The sequence below is a fragment of the Bubalus kerabau genome, chromosome 5 (genome assembly GCF_029407905.1).
Source record: "Bubalus kerabau isolate K-KA32 ecotype Philippines breed swamp buffalo chromosome 5, PCC_UOA_SB_1v2, whole genome shotgun sequence".
In the NCBI taxonomy this organism is placed as follows: domain Eukaryota; kingdom Metazoa; phylum Chordata; class Mammalia; order Artiodactyla; family Bovidae; genus Bubalus; species Bubalus kerabau.
The window spans coordinates 116107708-116129963 of NC_073628.1; the positions used below are offsets into that span (position 1 = coordinate 116107708).

General features: G+C 39.9%; 1 protein-coding gene across 4 annotated transcripts in view; it reads left to right on the forward strand.

Moving 5' to 3' along the window:
* The first annotated feature begins 1138 nt into the window (after positions 1-1138).
* CEP350 (centrosomal protein 350) overlaps positions 1139-22256 on the forward strand; it is a 160813-nt gene continuing 139695 nt past the window's right edge. For all 4 annotated transcript variants that reach the window (XM_055582851.1, XM_055582854.1, XM_055582853.1 and 1 more), the window contains exon 1: positions 1139-1444. The gene's annotated coding sequence lies outside the window, so the exon portion shown is untranslated. The remainder of the gene's footprint in view (positions 1445-22256) is intronic.

A 22256-nucleotide genomic window follows, 5' to 3' on the forward strand; every position in this document is an offset into this window, starting at 1 on the left:
TGTTCTTCCCTCCAGCACAGCTTCCTGGAGACACAGCACACATTTTACACGTGTGCAGGAATTTTGTACATTCATTTACCTCCTATTTAGGCACAGGTATAGGCCCTACATAGAGGGGACAGTTATTGCCTCCTGCTTTTATTAAGATCCACTCGACAAGCATTTATTGAACACCCACAATGCTTCAGTTACTATGCTAGAACCTGTTGGGGTAAAGGATAAAGACGAGAACAACCTTTGGATATACGAGTTCAGAAGGTGGAGGAAAGTGATGGGTGCAATGTGCAATGAGCTTATGTGCAATGAGCACCTAGCAGGTGGCATTATTTGCAGAATAGATGTCATTTAAGCTAAGTCTTGTCAGATCATAGAATTCACCATGCAGAGTCTAGGGAGAGGATAAAAATGTTAGACTATATCGTGATCAAAGGGTCTCTCAAAGCACAGTTATAACAATGCCAACACCTAACGGGAGAAAAGTCCATTTTACTTCTCTGGGGTCTTAAGCCACTAGACAGAGCGCACACTGAACAGAATTGTAACCCTCGCGAATAAAACGGCCACAGTGACAGCAGCGGGTAACTGCGGCAGCCGCAGAGCCGCAATTACTCTGAAACTGACTGGGGTACAGAAGATTTATTTGGACAACTGGTGAAACATCGTAAACTCTGAAAAGCTGCGATTTTCAGACTTCCAGTTCATTCTTGTCACAACCCCAGCTTGTTTTGGTTTTTTTTTTCCGGCCCAGGGTGAAATCCGCAGTCAGAGGCCCAATTAGCTTCTGAAGAAAGAGGGCGGGGGATGGGAGTAGGGGGGAGACGAAGGGGCGGGGCGGGGGGGAGGTCTCCGCTGCGGATCTACTTTGGCTCCTCCCAGGTCCTGCAAGGCTCAATCTTCGCCACACAGAACATGGCGCCCTTGAGGTTCCTCTCCTCGTTTTATCTCACATTCGCTTCTTGGCCACACTCAACATGGCCCTAACCGAGGGTTGCATTCCTCTGGATCCGACTCGGGACAGTTCTCGCGAGGTTTGCCCGGACCCTGACTGCTCCCGCCCTGCCTCGCGCCGCCGCCACAGCCACTGCCGCCGGCGCCGCTCCTCCTCCGTGTCAGTTGTTGGGCTGTAATGGCGACTGGGCCGCCGCTGCCGAAGTGACTCCCGGGCGGGGGAGCCGGGCCAGACCTGCGCCAGAGGGAACTGCAGAGAGCCGCAGCTCAGGGGGTGGCTTGCTGTGGGGGAGGGGAGGCAGCCTTTCTGCCTCTCCTTCCTTCTCTGCAGACCGGCGGATCCCGGGAGCCGGTGCGAGGCGGGCAGCCGGCGCGTCCCCGGAGCGGGGAGGCCAGGCCGGGCAGCCCTGGGGCCGGTCGGGGCGGCGTCACTGCACCCTCCGCCAGACCCCGCGGGATGCGCCGTAGGGGCCGGGGGCGGAGGCGACACTCTCAGGTGAGCTGTGGGGGGACCTGGCTAGGACCGCGGATGCTCGCTGAGCCTCCGCTGCCTCTGTCCGCGGTCCCCGGTCCGCGGCGGCGGCGAGAGAGGCGGGGCGGGGCGCGGGGAGCCCTGGCCCAGCCTGGCGTCCCCCTGAAGGAGCCTCCCTGGGTCCTGAAGCTTTGCTAGGAGGGCCATTCTGAGACCTGGGTTTCAGGTCCCACCGGTGCCTGCCGTGGACGAGATTTCCTTCTTTACCTGCCAGTGCGTGCGCCGCCCCCCCGCCCCCCCCTCCCGACCCTCCTCTCTTCTGCAAAAGATGTGAGATACATTCTTGCCTTTGGTCTCCGGAGAAGTGTCCCTTCTTCATTTGGAGATCAGGCATATTTGGGGAAATTCCGGGGAACTGGCTACAGTGGCAAGGATGACGAGTTTCTGTTCCTTTTTGGTGGGAATAAACGTTCTCAAGTATAGGGAAAACTTTGATCTTCTGCTTCTCTGGCAGCTGCTGAATGTAGTCTATTCATTTATTCACAAGTGGTGGAGGGGGAGATTTAAAAAGCTTGTACGCTTTGTAAGTTGTCAGTATTCTCCCCCGCCCTCTTTTAAGTGTAGCCTAACATGCTAAATGACATTTAACTAATGTCACAAATATGGGTTGGATTTTGACTGGCTTTTCGGATAGGAAGTTTGCACATAGGTATAGATTTTGGTGTGGTTTTGGTGTAGCAGCAAGTCCTCCATATAGGAAAAAAACGCGTTGTCAGGAATACTGATCAGTATCCATGTCTGTACTCCTCCTGTTTGTTTTGTTTTGATGGTGATCCTTGTTTTGAGTTTCGAAAAGTCGTTAATGGTTATGTTGCCATGTTAACGATACCTCCTCCAGTCCTGACTTTTAAGGGTTTTAAAAGAATGGCTATTTTAGGCAAATCTAGTAACTGGAAAAGGTTTGTGGAAGCAGTGATAAACCACTCTCCAAAAAACATTTTCGTAGTTTAAAATATTGTTTTTTAAACAAGGCACCGTGCTGCTATTAATCATAACATGAAATTGTGACTTTGGGGGTTTGTTTGTTAGACCTGTGGTAGAAGTTGCCTTAAGCTCATGGGAATGTAATAATTAGTTTTGGTGTGCTAAATTGGCAGACTCCATTCAGTGTAATAAAATAAATCTGAACTGTTGAACTGTCATTGCATTCAATTTAAGATACTTTAATCGGAAAAATAAACACAAAACTAGGATACATTGTATGTATGTTTAAATACATGTGTATCTTATCTTTGCTTAGTGACTAGCAGGGCATGTGTTTGTAATGATGGTTAGTTATAATATGTAAAAAATTTCATGCATCTGTAGAAGAATTTCTCTGATTCTCTAAGATATATTGGAGTATGGTGTTATGTAAGAGTGTTAATACTTGAACAACCAGCCTCCTGTTGGGTAATCAATGAATTATGAAGTTTAGAATTTTTTTCTAATGCTCTAATTGCTAGTCTTTTGTCCATTTTATAACACTTTTACTGAAGAAAGGAAGATGAAGTCACTATCTAATAAATTTTGTTGTTAAATAGCTGTAAGTTACTGTTGGAGCAAAAAGAAGCTGCTGCTAAAATAAATTACATCATTTTTTGGTGTGCTTCCACATAAATTATTTTATTTAGACCTCATAGCAACTTTATGAGGTACATTTGACAAATGTCTTTATTTTGCAGTTGTGGAAATTGACAGGGAGTAAATAAATGAACAAGAAAGTTCATTTATTTATGTGAATGATGCTCTTATTTCCACAGATGATCAAAGGCTTTAAAATTTTTATTTACCTCATTGAGGTATAATTGACATATTAGTTTCAGGTGTATAACACTGATTCGCTCTTTGTATATATTGTGACGTGATCATAAATCTAGTTAACATCCTAGGATTAATATCACTTAAAATTGAATATTAATATAGATATTTCTGGGATTTGTTTTCTTTTTACATCTAAAGTTATTTTTTCTTCCTTTTGGTAAGCCAGAAGTTCCTTATATTGATGACTGTCAGTTCTTTAAAAACATTAGTATTTTCATAGCATTAGGTTAATTAGTAACAAGCCATGAATTATTGTAGTGAATTGCTTTACTTCTATATGTACTTTTTGGTTGAACAGTGTTCTTAAGAAATGGTAGTTAATTTGTCATCTTTCATTTTGTTTGGATACTGAGAGTTCTGTCATTTTTAGTATTTCAGATAGTTTATATTTTTGTTTAGTTGAATCAAATATTCAAGCCACAAGTAGCATCACTGAAAAGTATTGACATCTTGGTGATTTTATTATAGAATCGATGATTTTAAAAGTTAACTTGCCGCCTGTATTTGTGATTGCTAATTTTGCCTTGTGGGGCAAGTTGTGAAGTAATTTTCTTTATTGACTTTTTTTTCCATTTCAGTTTCTAATGTCACAAAATAGCCTCCTCCCAAACCTGAATTATCAAAAGATTGCAGTCTTTTTTTGTGTGTTAATATTTTTTTGTTCAGTGAGCAAGTATAACTGCACATTTGCTAGTGGTTTCTTTGGGTTATTTGCCTTTCTCATCTCGTCTGTAAGTTCCATGATGGCAGAGATTGTCTATCAACTATTGTGCACCCAGTGCCTAGCACACAGAAAAATAGTCAATAAATATTGGCTGAATAAACTGACTAGAGAGTGGTGTTGGTATAGTATATAAACGAAGTAAAATACTAGTTCATGGTTCCTAAGCACACATCAGCTCTTCTTAGAAATATACTCCACAGGTAAACTCAGCTTTGGTAGGTGGCAGGGGAATGACAGCCTGGGATTAAAAGATGTTGAGAATAAGCCACAGGTAGATCCTGAAAACTTTATTGACTATTTTAATGATTTGCCTAGATGTTCTGGTAATAGTTATTGTAATTTAAAGGAAATGGGAGCTTTAAGACCCTGACCTGTTACACTGGTACTGTAATTACAGCCTTTAATAACCTTAAGTCACTTTTTAATTACAGCATTGGGAGTTTTAAATCTTAAAGGCTAGCTAGTCCAATTCCCACGTTTTATACATAAGTAAATAGAGGATCATATAGAGGAAATATCTCACCCATAGTTGATTTCATAACTGAAGACTCCACTATGCAGACTCTACTACATTTGTTTAATATGAAGATACTTATCAAATCAGAGGGTAATTGTGATCAACCAGCAATCTCTTCTCTATAAGAAGAAATTGTATAAGTATTAGTTAAAAACTCAAAAGAGGCCTCACTTTTCATGAATCAAAAATATTTTTTAACTTAAATATGAATCTCAACCCTCTTCTCTGTCATTGGGACTATAACGTGGTACAGCTGTTTCTGGAAGGAAATGGCATTACCTGTCAAAATTAACACTGCACATATTATTTGGTAGAGTCATTTCTTTTTTAGGAGTTTACAGAAATTTTAATACAGAAGCACAAGAACACATGTATAAGGATGTTCATTTTAGTATTATTACAAATAGATGTCTATAACATTTATAAATAGTAAAAAAGTCCTAAATGTCCATTGGTAAGGACATAGTTAAAATTATAGCATATTTATGCTGTGACATACGATGCACTTATTAACAGATTGAGGGAGAGCTATACTTCCTTCATGAGAAGTAACTGAGTGTTTCTTTGAGCACAGGGACCATGCAGCCCATTTTCTGGGATCCAATCCTAACCATTTATTAGTTGTGACCATTAGCAGGTTACTTAAACTCATCTGTAAAGTGGATATAATCATAGTTCTCACCTGCCAGAGCTGTTGTGAGAATTAAAAGAGTTAATGTTTAAGCCCTAAGTAAGCACGGAGAACCTGCCTGCCAATGCAGGAGACATAAAAGGCATGGGTTCGATCCCTGGGTCTGGAAGATCCCCTCGAGGAGGGCGGCATGGTAACCCACTCCATTATTCTTTTCTGGAGAATCCCCATAAACAGAGGAGCCTGGCGGACCAGAGTCAGACATGACTGAAGTGATTTAGCATGCACGCACGCACGCACGCCCTACATATGTATTTGCAATTATTGTTATGTTCTGACAGGGAAGAATGTTCATGATATAATATCGAGTGAAAAAAAATTAGTTGCACTAACTGTGGAATGTGATTCAGTGTAAAAGCAAAAACATAGGCAAAGAAATGTAGTTTGATTTTGTTTTGATTTTGTATGTGCATAAGAAAGGCTCTGTAAGGGATAGACATTAAACTATTAGCTGTGTTTATAGCTGGGAGAGGAGATGACTTTCTTTTCTTTTTCCTTTAGACATTTTTGTGTTGTTAATTGTAAGTTCCACTTTTTATCATTTTGAAACTTTTTTCTGAAAACAATATTGAGGTAGAATTTTTCTCTATTATACAAAAATATAAATGTATTTTTGAATATAATTTTTCAGAGAGCTACAGAGTTCATTCACAGAATATCACATGATTAGGTTCTATTTTAAAACTTTTATTAATGGAAAGTTAAAACTAATCTATGAAAATTTCTAGTGAGTGTATTTATTTTCTTCTCACCTTGTGACCTTACATATTATTTCTTAATTTACAAAGTAAGCACATAGACTGGATCAGTGTTTCTTAAACCTTGGATCCCCAGGCCATGCTGTGATGCTGTGAGGTACCTGGGAGCACTGTAGTAAACTCTCATGGGCACAGTGGGATGTTTCTAAATTCTTGAGGGAAACAGTTACACTTGACAACTGTGGCTTCAGTTCAGTTCAGTCACTCAGTCGTGTCCGACTCTTTGCGACCCCATGGACTGCAGCACGCCAGGCCTCCCTGTCCATCACCAACTCCCGGAGTTTACTCAAACTCATGTCCATTGAGTCGATGGTGCCATCCAACCATCTCATCCTCTGTCGTCCCCTTCTCCTCCTGCCTTCAATCTTTCCTAACATCAGGGTCTTTTCAAATGAGTCAGCTCTTCGCATCAGGTGGCCAAAGTATTGGAGTTTCAGCTTCAACGTCAATCCTTCCAATGAACATTCAGGACTGATTTCCTTTAGGATGTACTGGATCTCCTTGCAGTCCAGGGGACTCTCAAGAGTCTTCTCCAACACCACAGTTCAAAAGCATCAATTCTTTGGTGCTCAGCCCTCTTTATAGTCCAACATTCACATCCATACATAACTGCTGGAAAAACCATAGCCTTGACTGGACGGACCTTTGTTGACAAAGTAATGTCTCTGCTTTTTAACATGCTGTCTAGGTTGGTCATAACTTTTCTTCCAAGGAGTAAGTGTCTTTTTATTTCATGGCTGCAGTCACCATCTGCAGTGATTTTGGAGCCCAGGAAAATAAAGTCTGCCACTGTTTCCACTGTTTCTCCATCTATTTGCCATGAAGTGATGGGACCAGATGCCATGATCTTCGTTTTCTGAATGTTGAGCTTTAAGCCAACTTTTTCACTCTCCTCTTTCACTTTCATCAAGAGGCTCTTTAGTTCTTCTTCGCTTTCTGCCATAAGGGTGGTGTCATCTGCATATTTGAGGTTATTGATGTTTTTCCTAGCAATCTTGATTCCAGCTTGAGCTTCCTCCAGCCCAGCGTTTCTCATGATGTACTCTGCATGTAAGTTAAATAAGCACGGTGATTGTATACAGCCTTGACGTACTCCTTTTCCTATTTGGAACCAGTCTTTTGTTCCATGTCCCATTCTAACTATTGCTTCTGGACCTGCATATAGGTTTCTCAAGAGGCAGGTCAGGTTGTCTGGTATTCCCATCTCTTTAAGAATTTTCCACAGTTTATCGTGATCCACACAGTCAAAGGCTTTGGAGTAGTCAATAAAGTAGAAATAGATGTTTTTCTGGAACTCTCTTGCTTTTTTGATGATCCAACAGATGTTGGCAGTTTGATCTCTGGTTCCTCTGCCTTTTCTAAAACCAGCTTGAACATCTGGAAGTTCATGGTTCACGTATTGTTGAAACTTGGCTTGGAGAATTTTGAGCATTACTTTGCTAGCGTGTGAGATGAGTGCAATTGTGTGGTAGTTTGAGCGTTCTTTGGCATTACCTTTCTTTGGTATTGGAATGAAAGCTGACCTTTTCCAGTCCTGTGGCCACTGTTGAGTTTTCCAAATTTGCTGACATATTGAGTGCAGCACTTTCACACCATCGTCTTTGGAATATTTGGCATCTGTGAGCCCTTGATCAAACTATTAGTTTGAGATACTGTGCTTGAGGTTGTGTTCCTTTCCTTTGGGAGTCTTTTGAAGACAGTGTTTCTTCAAAAAGCTAGAATTTGCTGTATGGCTCAGGAAACTGAAATAGGGGCTCTGTATCAATCTAGAGGGGTAGGATAGGGAGGGGAAATGAGAGGGAGGTTCAAAAGGGAGGGGATATAGGTATACCTATGGCTGATTCATGTTGCGATTTGACAGAAAACAACAAAATTCTGTAAAGCAATTATCCTTCAATTAAAAAATAAAAAAAAGAAAGCTAGGTTTTGGTGGTGGTTGTGGTTAAAGGAAAGTTCTGTGCAGAAATCAGTGTGAAACAGTAAATCAAAGTGGCTGTATCCAAAATGATTTCAAGGTTTGAAAAATTATGTATTATCTATTAGGTGTACACATTCCATTAATAGGTAATTGTGGTTATTTAGTAATTAAAATATTTCTTTTAATTAGCTATGTATTTTTCAGTTGCTACTAAGTTGTTAAGCTATAAATACTTATTAGGTTGTATGGACCTAACTGCCTAATAAATGGGGCTATTTCCATTAAATATTTTTTTAGCCTATGAGCACTGTGAAAAATAACTGATACACTAAAGATTCTGTGAACTGAGAAAGCTTGGGAACCTCATGAACTCTTTGGGACACCCACAGTATAAAATAGATTTTCCATGGGAACATAATACACATAGCTACATATATATTTTTATGTAAAATGAAATGGAAGCTTCACTTTAGAAATCCAATACACTCTGATATTTCAATGTAGTTTTATTTGGTTTCAATAAAAAATTCAAGCTTCAGCCCACCAGGTTGATTTCGTTTTGATCTGCTAATGGTTCCATTACTGCATCTTTGAAAAAGATGAGGCTAGGTGACTCCTCACTTCCAACTCTAACATGCTGTGTTCTCTGTAATTAGTTATAAATGGAGTTGGACTACACTCCCATAGATACATCTCTGAAAATCTGTGTAGATGCTTCACTCTCTTGTTGAAATGACGAAACATTTAAATTCTGTAGAGAAGTAATGATGTAAAGGAGATCTTGTTATAGATGAAAGGACATTTTTGCAACTAGAAGAATTGGATTTATCTTTGATAAGTTTGGGGTTAAGTGATTTTTAAAAAAAATAACCAATTAAATTTTTTGTTGTTGTAAGTGGACTTTTTTTTTTTTCTTCTTCTTCCCTTCGCTCAGTCGTGTCCGACTCTTTGTGACCCCATGGACAGTAGCCTACCAGGCTCCGCCGTCCATGGGATTTTCCAGGCAAGAATACTGGAGTGGGCTGCCATTTCCTTCTCCTTAAGTGGACTTTTTAAAAACTAGATTTAAAAATCATGCATGAGTAATAATAGCACTGGGTTCATATATGTTAACAGGCTTCATTTCATTCATGATTTCATGTCTAAATTTATAAGAGTATTATATTTTAATTTATTTTAGTTTGGGGCTTATTTTAAAATATAAAATATATCTGTATAACTATTATTTTATAATCCTTATTTTTTTAATATATTACCACAAGAGAAATTTTTGCTTTCCAGTGGTTAACCTCTTCATATTATATGAAATACCTTTGGGTTTTTTTATTTTTGTTTCTTTTGCCCTGTTTGCATTTACGAATTGGATTCTGATACTTATCAGTGGGGCCATCATTCAGCAGAGAGGTCTGAGGCGCCTAGTATGTGCTGTGTACTGTGCATGAACTAGGGCTATAAAGAATAAAACATCATCCCCACAGTCCCATGTAAAAGACAGATAAGTAAATAATGGTATGGGGGTTGGGGAGGTAAGAGGAAAGTTAAAGTGCTATAGATCCACAAAATGGGAGCGACTGCACAGTGTCAAGAAGTCAGAGGCTTCCAATGAAATAAAAAACTGTATTTGTATCCTTAACAGCCTCTAAATTAGCTAAATTATTGAATGTTGAAGAAAACTTCTGAAAATTATTTTTCCTTGCTTGTTTCCTCACAAGGTGATAAATGCAATCCTTACCCAGTCTTCTATACTCCAGAGGCCAGACTGCTTTAACAAATTCAAAAGCATATCCACTGGAAAATCTGCTTTCTCAGACTCTCACTCCTTCTCCGCAGAGTTAACCAGTGTTAACGGTTTCTTCTGTATTAGGGAAGCTTTTGTAGTGAAAATTTCATACTTTAGGGGAAAAAAAAAAATCCTGACTCGTACCATAAGACACTTTTATAGGGATATATTCCTTGAAATCAATTTAGAGGAGTAAATATTCAGAGTGGATAACTAGATAGTAGGTGGAACAAAATATAGGTTCCTATTTTTAGGGTTTTAAAAATAAAAGACTAGGGGAACCTTTAGTTAGGCTCTGGTTTAGCTCTTCATTTTATATCAGTGAAAGACATTGCATTCTTTGCGATCCTTATCCAGCCTCTTATACTCCAGAGGCCAAACTGGTACCAAATATTACAGGGTTTTTTTTGGATTTCCTGGATTATAGGCAGTCATTTTTCATTTGTAAAAGTAGTTGTTGAGGTTTGTATATTGTACATGAGAAGAGGTAAGGCTAATTCTCAGATCTCAGATGGTAAAAGCATCTGCCTACAATGCGGGAGACCCGGGTTCAATCCCTGGCTTAGGAAGATCCCCTGGAGAAGGAAATGGCAACCCACTCCAGTATTCTTGCCTGGAAAATTCCATGGACAGAGGAGCCTGGCAGGCTACAGTCCATGGGGTCGCAAAGAGTCAGACATGACTGAGCGCCTTCACTTCATTAGGGGAGTATTGATTACTCTGAGAATTTACATGGAACAGTACAGGTCTGATTTAGAGCTGGAATGTTTTCCACTTTTCCTAGCCTGGTCCTTAATAAATTTGTCCACTTTGAGACTAGATAGTATAATTATTGCAGCGTTGGTTTTCTCAACCTTTCAGGCAGGGATGGTTGTTACATAGGGTCTGATAAAGATGAGAGAACTGAAGCAAAGGTATGGAAAGTACTCCTTGGGAGAGCCAGAACAAAGTCACATCTTTCATCTTTTATCCCCAGTACCTGGCACATAGTTGGTGCTCAGTAAAAAGTTGAGCTGAATGAGTCTATGTGACTGAATGAGAGTGCTGTCAGTAAATGTGAAAGGAAAATTTACTGCTAGAGGATACTTGAGAGCTGGCTGTTTCAAAGTGTCATATCTTATTTATATATACATATGATAAATATGGGCTTCCCAGGTAGCACTAGTGGTAAAGAGTCTACCTGCTAGTGCAGGAGATGTAAGAGACGTGGGTTTGGTCCCTGGGTTGGGAAGATCCCGTGGAGCAGGGCCTGGGAGCCTACTCCAATATTCCCACCTGGAGAATCTCTTGGACAGAGAAGCCTGGTGGGCTTCAGTCCATAGGGTCGCGGAGAGTCGGACGTGACTGAAGCATGTACTTGTGATAGATACAGATCAGTGTTTCTCATACCTCTCGGTGTCAAGAAGACACGTTATATTCTTGATTTATTGAAAATTCAAGGAGCTTTTATGTGGACTATATCTACTGATATATATTGTATTAGAAATTTAAACATTTATTTATTTAAAATAGCCATAAACTCATATCATATTGGGCTTCCCTGGTGGCTCAGATGGTAAAGAATCTGCCTGCAATGCAGGAGACTCTGGTTCAGTCCCTGAGTTGGGAAGATCCCCTGGAGAAGGGACTATTAATACATAATAGTTTTAAATAAAAAAAATAGCTATATTTTCCAAAACAAAAAAAAATTAGAAAGTGGCATTGTTGTGGCAGTTTTCAAATCTTTTTAATGCTTGATCTAATAGAAGGTACCTGGATTCTCATATCTGCTTCTGTATTCAGTCTGTGTGATATATGTCATGGAGCCTTCAGGAAACTCCACTACATGCACTCTGATGAGAGTGAAAAAGACAAATAAAGTCTTCATGTTATTATGGAAATAATTATAACTTTAAAGACACCCTCAAAATGGTCTTATAGACCCTCAGAGATGCCTGGACCATACTCTGAGAGCTGGTGGTATAGATTATAAATTCAAAGGGTCTTAGAGGTCATATAGTATAATTATCGACTTCTTGTGGGTATTTCTTGCTTGTGCAACTGGAGTGCAATAGGAAATACCTCTTTTGGTTTTTGGGAATAATCATGAGTTGGATTTTGGAGATGATAAATGTGATGTGCTTTGAGATTTCTAAATAAGCAGTTGGTTATATGGGCTAGGCTATCAGAGATAAGATCTGACCATAGTTTCAGAAATCAATAACATAGGCTCTGTATCACTGTATTGCTCTTGGTCTTCTTACACTACTGTAAACTTAATTTTCAGAAAACTTGAGAATACTTTTGTTATTTATTTGACTGAGGAGTTTTAGTGTAAATTTTACAGTGAGTTTAACTGCCATCTTACAGAGAAACAAGTTGTTTTGTGTAAAAGTCAAAGCATAAATGAACAATACTGCTTTGTTCAGACTAAAGTCAGATATCACAAGAACTAAAAAAGAAACTGTATTTGGCAGTTTACTCTATATGCATCAAGTAAAATATAAATGAAAGCTCCAAACAATGGACTCAAAAATAAAAATGGCGAGTGTGTGTATGGGAAAGGAGAGGGCTGCAGAAGCAGTGGAGTAGTGGTGGGGAAGGGACCCACAGCTAACTTCCAAACCATAGCTCAGGGTGAGACTAACTTGCCAGTAGAAAGTGGAAACACAGTTTCAAAAAAGCTATGATAAATGGTATAAAAAGAATCTAGTTAAAAGTGATATAAATAAAAAGCAGGAAAACCTATAAATCAAATAAAACTGCAACGAAAAAACTATTTGCTTGATAACAATCATAATCTAAGGCCAACAAGGAGTTCATACTTCATGGATCACCAAAATATTGACCTCATAAGAGAAGTAAGTACAGTCTAAGAGAAGACCAACCAGAACTGAGAAATTTAAAGGAATTATATTTACGTTTTATCTTTCCCTTTTACTATGCAGGCTAAGAGTTCATAAATAGGGAGAATGGAAAAAAAGAAAAAGTAACTTTTAGAGGAAAGGGACCATAAGAACACTTCATCTGTTTTAACATTTCCTCACTCCAGGTTCTCTCAAGAAACTTGGTAACCATCAATTATATTTTCTCTCATATGTATCTCTAGCCTTCTTTTCTCTCTGAGATTCTTCTTATCAGCATTTATACTTAATCAAATCTTACTTAAACACAAAAATCCCTCAACACAATACCCTCCTCCGTTACTGCTGTTTTTTCCTTTACAGACTTCTCAAAAGAGTCAAATACGTTTTCTATCAGTGTTTAGAAGATACTTTTCAGTCCCTCTCCAAGCAGTTCCAGTGAACTTGCTAGCCTCATTTCTCCGCATTTAGCTCTCAGTAAAATCACCAAAGAGCTCTTTATCTGTAAACCTAGTGAGCATTTTCAGCTAGCAAACTCTCAACCTGCTTGGCCTTTTGGCAGCATTCATCTCATCTGACCACTCTCTTGACATATTCTCTTTCCTTTGATTTCTATACACTACACTCTGATTTTCTACCTCCACTCTACTTTCCTTTCTCGGTCTCCTTTGCTAGCTAGTCCTTGTCTTTCAAATCTTGAGGTGCAAGAGAGTTTGACCTTGGGTTCTTTTCTTCTCTAGTACTGTGTTTTCTCCCTGGGTGACCTTTCCTATGCCCAAAGCTATCATCTGTATGCCAGTGACTGCCATTATATGAATGACCATTAGTACCTTTTAGAGGTTTGAGAGAGGGAGAGATCTAGATTTAATTTCCAGTTCTGTCTTTTATTAGCTGAAGGACCTAGGACTAGTTCCATTGTCTGATACTATTTGTTCATCAGTACAATGAGTATAGGAATATTGCCTCATGAGATTGGAAATAATGTATGAAAAGTAATGTGCTCCCTTGGCCCACATAGAAGAAACATGGACTATATTAGCTGTGGTTATTTCCTACTAAATGCTCTCATGTTCATCCGCCATAGTGTTAGAGGTCTGTGATTTTGCTTCCTGGTTTAAAATGATTGTTGTTGTCAAGTGTTCTGGAACTTCAGGAGAGAGATGCTGTCAGGTGGTTGGGGAATAGGATTAGTTCTCTCCACTGATGCTCATCTTTATGGGATCAACAGTGTTTTGGGGCTTCAGGCTTCAAAGAGTAGATTGAAGATGATTTCTAGAGCTGTAGTTCTCAAAGCTCATATGTATTGGGATTTCTGTAGACCTTTAAAAATACAGGTTTTTTTACTTCTCAGATCCACTGTGGAGAAGGCAATGGCACCCCACTCCAGTGTTCTTGCCTGGAGAATCCCAGGGACGGGGGAGCCTGGTGGGCTGCCATCTGTGGGGTTGCACAGAGTCAGACATGACTGAAGCGACTTAGCAGCAGCAGCAGCAGCAGCAGATCCACTGATTCAGAATCTCTTAGGAGTAGAGCCTTGGCATCTGTTTTTAATGTGTCATCCAGGTGATATCTCCTCTAGAACTGCTTGAGAAAGTATACTCAAGAGACAGGAACTCCGCAGCTGCTTGGCAAAAGGCATTGCCTGGCTGCTTAGAATCTTACTTATAGTGGGAATGATTGGGAATGTAGAATTTTTGTTATTGGGTTTCAGTATACATCAGAGTTCATATCTGCTGAGGATATACACTCAAGAACATCATGACACTTCCAGAATCAGGAAATTTGATTGCTAACAGACATGGAATTCTTTTTTTTTTTTTTTTTTAATTCATTCATTTTTTATTTATTTTTGACTGTGCTAGACTTTTGCTGCTCTTCATAGGCCCTCTCCAGCTATGGTGAGCATAGGCCACCCATTGCTCACCCCCTCCCCTCCCCCAGTTGTGGAGTACAGGCTTTGGGGCACACAGACCTCAGTAGTTGCAGCCCTCAGGCTCAGCAGTTATGGTGTATGGGCCCAGTTGCTCTGTGGCACATAGAATCCTCCCGGACCAGGGATCAAACCCATGTCCCCTTCATTGGCAGGCGGATTCTCATTCACTGTGCCACCAGGGAAGTCCCAGACATGGAATTCTCAACAAGGCAGGTGTGTTTGCCAAATTGTAACCTGACAGTTTGCAATGATGTGTCAATGTTCATTTGCTAAGTCGTGTCTGACCCCATGGACTGCAGCCCGTCAGGCTCCTCTGTCCAGTATTCCAGGGAAGAATATTAGACTGGGTTGCCATTTCCTCCTCTAGGGGATCTTCCCAACTCAGGGATCAAACCTGTGTCTCCTACCCCTCCTGCATTGGCAGGTGAATTTTTTTACCACTGTTCCACTTGGGAAGCCCTCTAGTGATAACCTTCTAGTAATTCCCACAAAGTATCTCTTTAGCTGGGGCTGTACCAGTCCCCTCCAAAAAACGCTAAGATTTTTCATGAGGTTGAAACTATGGGTCTAGTAGTTAATCTTTTCTCTGGGTGAGTAGCTGGGGAAATGACTTCCTTTTCTGAGTAGTTTCTGCTGTTCAGTGAATCTTGATTACAGTGTATAAGTGAAGTGAGAGTCACTCAGTTGTGTCCGACTCTTTGTGACCCCATGGAGTATATAGTTCATGGAATTCTTGAGGCCAGAATACTGGAGTGGGTCCCCTTCTCTAGGGGAATCTTCCTAACCCAGGTCTCCTGCACTGCAGGTGGATTCTTTACCAGCTGAGCTACAGGATTTATTTCTCCAGTTTAACTGCTCATTACCTTGTACATGTCTAGAGAGTGAATAAATGAACCTCAAATACAGTTTATACATAGTTCTTGTACTGTTTTTTGACCTAATTGTAATAAGGCCTTTACTTGATTATAGCCCTAGCAATAACATTGTCTTTTGCTCCTGTCTTCTGATTCATTGTACATTAATGATGGATGATGTATTTTTACCAAATGACTCCCATTTTTTCCATGGTGTTGTACATTTAACTTATTAAATGGTTACCTGTAGACTTCTTCTTTGCCCTGCTATCAGCAAGGTCGATTATACTTTTTGTATGTGTGCCTTGTAGTTTATTTTGCCACATATTCTTATAGGCTACTTGCAATTCATCAATAGTGTATGAATTCCATTCCTTTGTTTCCCATTTCTTTTTTTTCCCCCACTGGCTTACTGGCCTAGTGATGTAGGTTAATTGTGTTCCTTTTCCTTTATATGAGTAGTTTTCTAGCCTGGCTTTCTTTTTTTTTTTTTTTGGCCAAGCCTTGCAACTTGTGGGAACTTAGTTTCCTGACCAGGGATCAAAACCAGGCCCTTCACAGTGAGAATGTGGAGTCCTAATCTCTGGACCTGCCAGGGAATTCTTAGCCTGGTTTTTCATCCACCTCTTCTGCTTCTGTGATCATGTTGCTTGTCACTTCTAATAATCTACTTCACTCTCTTTCCTATATATCCTTTCACTGGCAGCTCTTTCTTTGATTCCTTTTTATTTTTTCCTGTTTCTATTTGTTTATATGTATGTCTCTCTCACTGAATTGTGAACATTAAGTTCAGTTCAGTCGCTCAGTTGTGTCCGACTCTTTGCGACCCCATGAACCACAGCATGCCAGGCCTCCCTGTCCATCACCAGCTCCCGAAGTTTACCCAAACTCATGTCCATTGAGTTGGTAATGCCATCTAACCATCTCATCCTCTGTCGTCCCCTTCTCCTCCTGCCTTCAATCTTTCCTAACATCAGGGTCTTTTCAAATGAGTCAGCTCTTTGCAGCAGGTGGCCAAAGTATTGAAGTTTCAGCTTCAACATCAGTCCTTCCAATGAACACTCAGGGCCGATTTCCTTTAGGATGGACTGGTTGGATCTCCTTGCAGTCCAAGGGACTCTCAAGAGTCTTCTCCAGCACCACAGTTCAAAACCGTCAATTCTTTGGTGCTCAGCCCTGTTTATAGTCCAACATTCACATCCATATATGACTACTTTAAAACCATAGCCTTGACTAGATGGACCTTTGTAATGTCTCTGCTTTTGAATATGCTATCTAGGTTGGTCATAACTTTCCTTCCAAGGAATAAGCGTCTTTTAATTTCATGGCTGCGATCACCATCTGCAGTGATTTTGGAGCCCCCCAAAATAAAGTCTGCCACTGTTTCCCCATCTGTTTGCCATGAATTGATGGGACCAGATGCCATGATCTTCGTTTTCTGAATGTTGAGCTTTAAGCCAACTTTTTCACTCTCCTCTTTCACTTTCATCAAGAGGCTCTTTAGTTCCTCTTCACTTTCTGCCATAAGGGTGGTGTCATCTGCATATCTGAGATTATTGATATTTCTCCTAGCAATCTTGATTCCAGCTTGAGCTTCCTCCAGCCCAGCGTTTCTCATGATGTACTCTGCATATAAGTTAAATAAGCAGGGTGACAATATACAGCCTTGACGTACTCCTTTTCCTATTTGGAACCAGTCTGTTGTTCCATGTCCCATTCTAACTGTTGCTTCTGGACCTGCATATAGGTTTCTCAAGAGGCAGGTCAGGTGGCCTGGTATTCCCATCTCTTTAAGAATTTTCCACAGTTAATTGTGATCCACACAGTCAAAGGCCTTGGCATAGTCAATAAAGCAGAAATAGATGTTTTCCTGGAACTCTCTTGCTTTTTCAATGATCCAGCGAATGTTGGCAATTTGATCTCTGTTCCTCTGCCTTTTCTAAAACCAACTTGAACATCTGGAAGTCCACGGTTCATGTGTTGCTGAAGCCTGGCTTGGAGAATTTTGAGCATTACTTTACTAGCGTGTGAGATGAGTGCAATTGTGTGGTAGTTTGAGCATTCTTTGGCATTGCCTTTCTTTGGGATTGGAATGAAAACTGACCTTTTCCAGTCCTGTGGCCACTGTTGAGTTTTCCAAATTTGCTGACATATTGATTGCAGCACTTTCACAATATCATCGTTTAGGATTTGAAACAGCTCAACTGGAATTCCATCACCTCCACTAGCTTTGTTTGTAGTGATGCTTGCTTTCTAAGGCCCACTTGACTTCACATTCCAGAATGTCTGGCTCTAGGTGAGTGATCACACCACTGTGATTATCTGAGTCATGAAGATCTTTTTTTGTACAGTTCTTCTGTGTATTCTTGCCACCTCTTCTTAATATCTTCTGCTTCTGTTAGGTCCATACCATTTCTGTCCTTTATTGAGTTCATCTTTGCGTGAAATGTTCCCTTGGTATCTCTCATTTTCTTGAAGAGATCTCTAGTCTTTCTCATTCTATTGTTTTCCTCTGTTTCTTTGCACTGATCATTGAGGAGGACTTTCTTATCTCTCCTTGCTATTCTTTGGAACTCTGCATTCAAATGGGTGTATCTTTCCTTTTCTCCTTTTCTTTTTGCTTCTCTTCTTTTCACAGCTATTTCTAAGGCCTCCTCAGACAACCATTTTTCCTTTTTGCATTTCTTTTTTTTGGGGATGGTCTTGATTCCTGTCTCCTGTACAATGTCACGAACCTGTTCATCCGGCACTCTATCAGATCTAGTCCCTTAAATCTATTTCTCACTTCCACTGTATAATCATAAGGGATTTGATTTAGGTCATACATGAATGGTCTAGTGGTTTTCCCCACTTTCTTCAATATAAGTCTGAATTTGGCAATAAGGAGTTCATGATCTGAGCCACAGTCAGCTCCTGGTCTTATTTTTGCTGACTGTATAGAACTTCTCCATCTTTGGCTGCAAAGAATATAATCAGTCTGATTTTGGTGTTGACCATTGGTGATGTCCATGTGTAGAGTCTTCTCTTGTGTTGTTGGAAGAGGGTGTTTGCTATGACCAGTGCATTTTCTTGGCAAAACTCTATTAGCCTTTGCCCTGCTTCATTCTGTACTCCAAGGCCAAGTTTGCTTGTTACTCCAGGTATTTCTTGACTTCCTACTTTTGCATTCCAGTTCCCTATAATGAAAAGGACATCTTTTTTGGGTGTTGGTTCTAAAAGGTCTTGGAGGTCTTCACAGAACTGTTCAACTTAAGCTTCTTCAGCATTACTGGTCAGGGCATAGACTTGGATTACTGTGATATTGAATGGTTTGCCTTGGAAACGAACAGAGATCGTTCTGTTGTTTTTGAGTTTGCATCCAAGTACTGCATTTTGGACTCTTTTGTTGACCGTGATGGCTACTCCATTTCTTCTAAGGGATTCCTGCCCACAGTAGTAGATATAATGGTCATCTGAGTTAAATTCACCCATTCCAGTCCATCTTAGTTCGCTGATTCCTAGAATGTTGACATTCATGCTTGCCGTCTCTTGTTTGACCACTTCCAATTTGCCTTTATTCCTGGACCTAACATTCCAGGTTCCTATGCAATATTGCTCTTTACAAAATCGGACCTTGCTTCTATCACCAGTCACATCCACAACTAGGTGTTGTTTTTGCTTTGGTTCTATCCCTTCATTCTTTCTGGAGTTATTTCTCCACTGATCTCCAGTAGCATATCGGGCACCTACCAACCTGGGAAGTTCATTTTTCAGTGTCCTGTCTTTTTGCCTTTTCATACTGTTCATGGGGTTCTCAAGGCAAAAATACTGAAGTGGTTTGCCATTCCCTTCTCCAGTGGACCACATCCTGTCAGACCACTCCACCATGACCCATCTTGGGTGGCCCCACTTGGCATGGCATAGTTTCATTGAGTTAGACAAGCTGTGTTCCATGTGATCAGATTGGCTAGCTGTCTGTGATTGTGGTTTCAGTCTGTCTGCCCTCTGATGCCCTCTTGCAACACCTACCATCTTACTTGGGTTTCTCTTACCTTGGGCGTGGGGTATCTCTTCACGGCTTCTCCAGTGAAGCACAGCTGCTGCTCCTTACCTTGGAAGTGGGGTAGCTCCTCTTGGCCACCACCCCTGAGCTTGGACGTGGGGTGGTAATTAAGTACTCATTGAATTTTCGTTAACTGAATGAATGATTGTGTGTGTGAGGATAAGTGCTGTAGAAAGTGAATAAAATGGTATGGGAAACAGATGAAGTAGTAATTCTTAAGGGACTGCCTGGGAAAGATTTATAGGAGATGACATTAGAGGTTGGTCTTGAAGGGTATTACTGCTAGAGAAAATTTAGGAAAAGAAGATATGGAGATAATGAAAGTTTCGATGTTTAGAGAAAGCGTGCTAGGTATAGCTGTTTGACAGGAGCAGTTGGTATACTGTGACAATAGCTAGGGGTAAGACAAAATTAAGGGTTGTGAAGAGTTCAGACTTCCATTGTGCTAAGGGATTTGGAACTTTATCCTACAGATGATAGTCACTGAAGAGTTACAAAAGTAGAGTTGCTAGGATCTGTTGTAGAAAGGTAACTTTGGTTGTAGTATGGAGAATGTTAGGAGCGGAATAATTTAGGAAGCTTTTTTACTATAATTTAGGCTAAAGATGATGCTCTTACAGAGGCAAGGGGAAGGGAGAAATTAGAAATATCTTAAAGATTTATTTTTCAGCATCTTTGCAGAGGCATGTTTTACATATCATAATATCTTAAAGTTAGCATTGACTTGGTAACTCAGTAAATAATGAAGTGAGGAAAAGGCAGGGATGTCAAAGATGAGATGGATGCATGGTAATCCCATTTGCTAAGAGAACAAGAAGAAGGAACCATTTTGAATATAGATGATAATGAATTTGGTTCTGAACTTGATAAGTTTGAAAGGCCAGTTGAACTTGGAGATGCACCATCAAGTAGACTGAAAACTTGGGTCCAGAGCTCAGAGAACAATTCAGGACATAAAAATATGATGACGTTTAGGAAGTAGTTGAAACCATGAAACTGTGTGAGTTTGCCTGGGAACAAGGAGCACAAAAAGAAGATGCCTAGGAATGGAATCAGAAAGAAATAGAAAATACGAACAGATTGATTACTAGTAATGACATTTAATCAGGAATCAAACGTCTCCCAAGAAACAAAAAGTCCAGGACCAGATGGCCTCATGGGAATTCTACCAAACATTTAAAGAAGAGTTAATACTGTCCTTCTCAAACTGTTCCAAAAAATTGAAGAGGAAGGAATACTTTCAGACTCATTCTTCAAGGCCAGAGTTACCTTGATACTAAAATTAGACAAAGACCCTACAAAATAAAGGAAGGAAGGAAGGAAGAGAAATTGCAGATCAATATTACTGATGAACATAGATGCAAAAATCTTCAACAAAATATTAGCAAACCTAATTCAAGAATACATTAAAAGTAAACACCATGATCAAGTGGGCTTTATTCCAGAGATGCAAGGATGGGTCAATATCTGCAAATCAATCAACCTGATACATGACATTAAAAAAATGAATAAAAATCACACAATCATCTCAATAGATGCTGAAAAATCATTTTGACATAACATAGCATCCATTTATGATAAAAACTCTAAACAAAGTGGGTATAGAGGAAATATACCTTAATGTAATAAAGGCTGTATATGACAAACCCACAGCTAACATTATACTCAACAGTGAAAAGCCCAAAGCTTTTGTTTTAAGATTGGGGACAAGATAAAAATACCCACGTCTGTCACTTTTATTCACATAGTAGTGAAAGTCCTCCAGTTCAGTTCAGTAGCTCAGTCATGTCCGACTTTGCGACCCCATGAACTGCAGCATGCCAGGCCTCCCTGTCCATCACCAACTCCTGGAGTTTACCCAGACTCATGTCCATTGAGTTGGTGATGCCATCTAACCATCTCATCCTCTGTCATCCCCTTCTCCTCCTGCCTTCGATCTTTCCCAGCATCAGGGTCTTTTCAAATGAGTCAGCTCTTCGCATCAGGTGGCCAAAGTATTGGAGTTTCAGCTTCAACATCAGTCCTTCCAATGAACACCCAGGATTGATTTCCTTTAGGATGGACTGGTTGGATCTCCTTGCAGTCCAAGGGACTCTCAAGAGTCTTCTCCAGTACCACAGTTCAAAAGCATCAATTCTTCTGCTCTCAGCTTTCTTTATAGTCCAACTCTCACATCCATACATGACTACTGGAAAGTCCTAGCCACAGCTATTGGACCAAAAAGAGAAAGAAAGAAAAAAAAGGCATCCAAATTGAAAGGGAAGAAGTAAAACTGTCACGATTTGCAGATGATGTGATACTATGTATGGAAAACCCTAACAGCTCCACCAAAAAACTGTTATGCATAATAAATGAATTCAGTGAAGTTTTAGAACACAAAAGTAATATACAGAAACCTGTTACATTTTTATACAGTAATAACTTTCAGAAAGAAAAATTAGGAAAACAGTCCCATTTACAGTTGCATTAAGAAAAAATATACCCAGAGGTAAATTTAACCAATAAAGTGAAAAACCTGTACTCTTCAAGCTAAAAGACATTGATGAAAGAAATTAAAGTTGACACAGATAAATGAAAAGAGATACAGTCCAATCTTCATGGACTGGGAAAAATAATATTGTTAAAACCCATATTACCCAAAACAATCTTATGTAATCCCTGAAATGGCATTTTTTACAGAACTAGAGCAAATAATCGTAAAATTTGTATGGAACTGCAAAAGTTAGTAAAAGAAAAGTTTTGACAGATTCTCTTCTTTCTATGAGGAGATTTTTTTTTTCATTCTAGTTATTCCTCAATGATTCTTTTTTCTATTTTTATAGAAAATGGTGACATATGTATTATATATTCTTAAGTGAAGAACAAACCTACCTCAATAGATTTTATTAATAACATTTATTGGGCATGGGATAA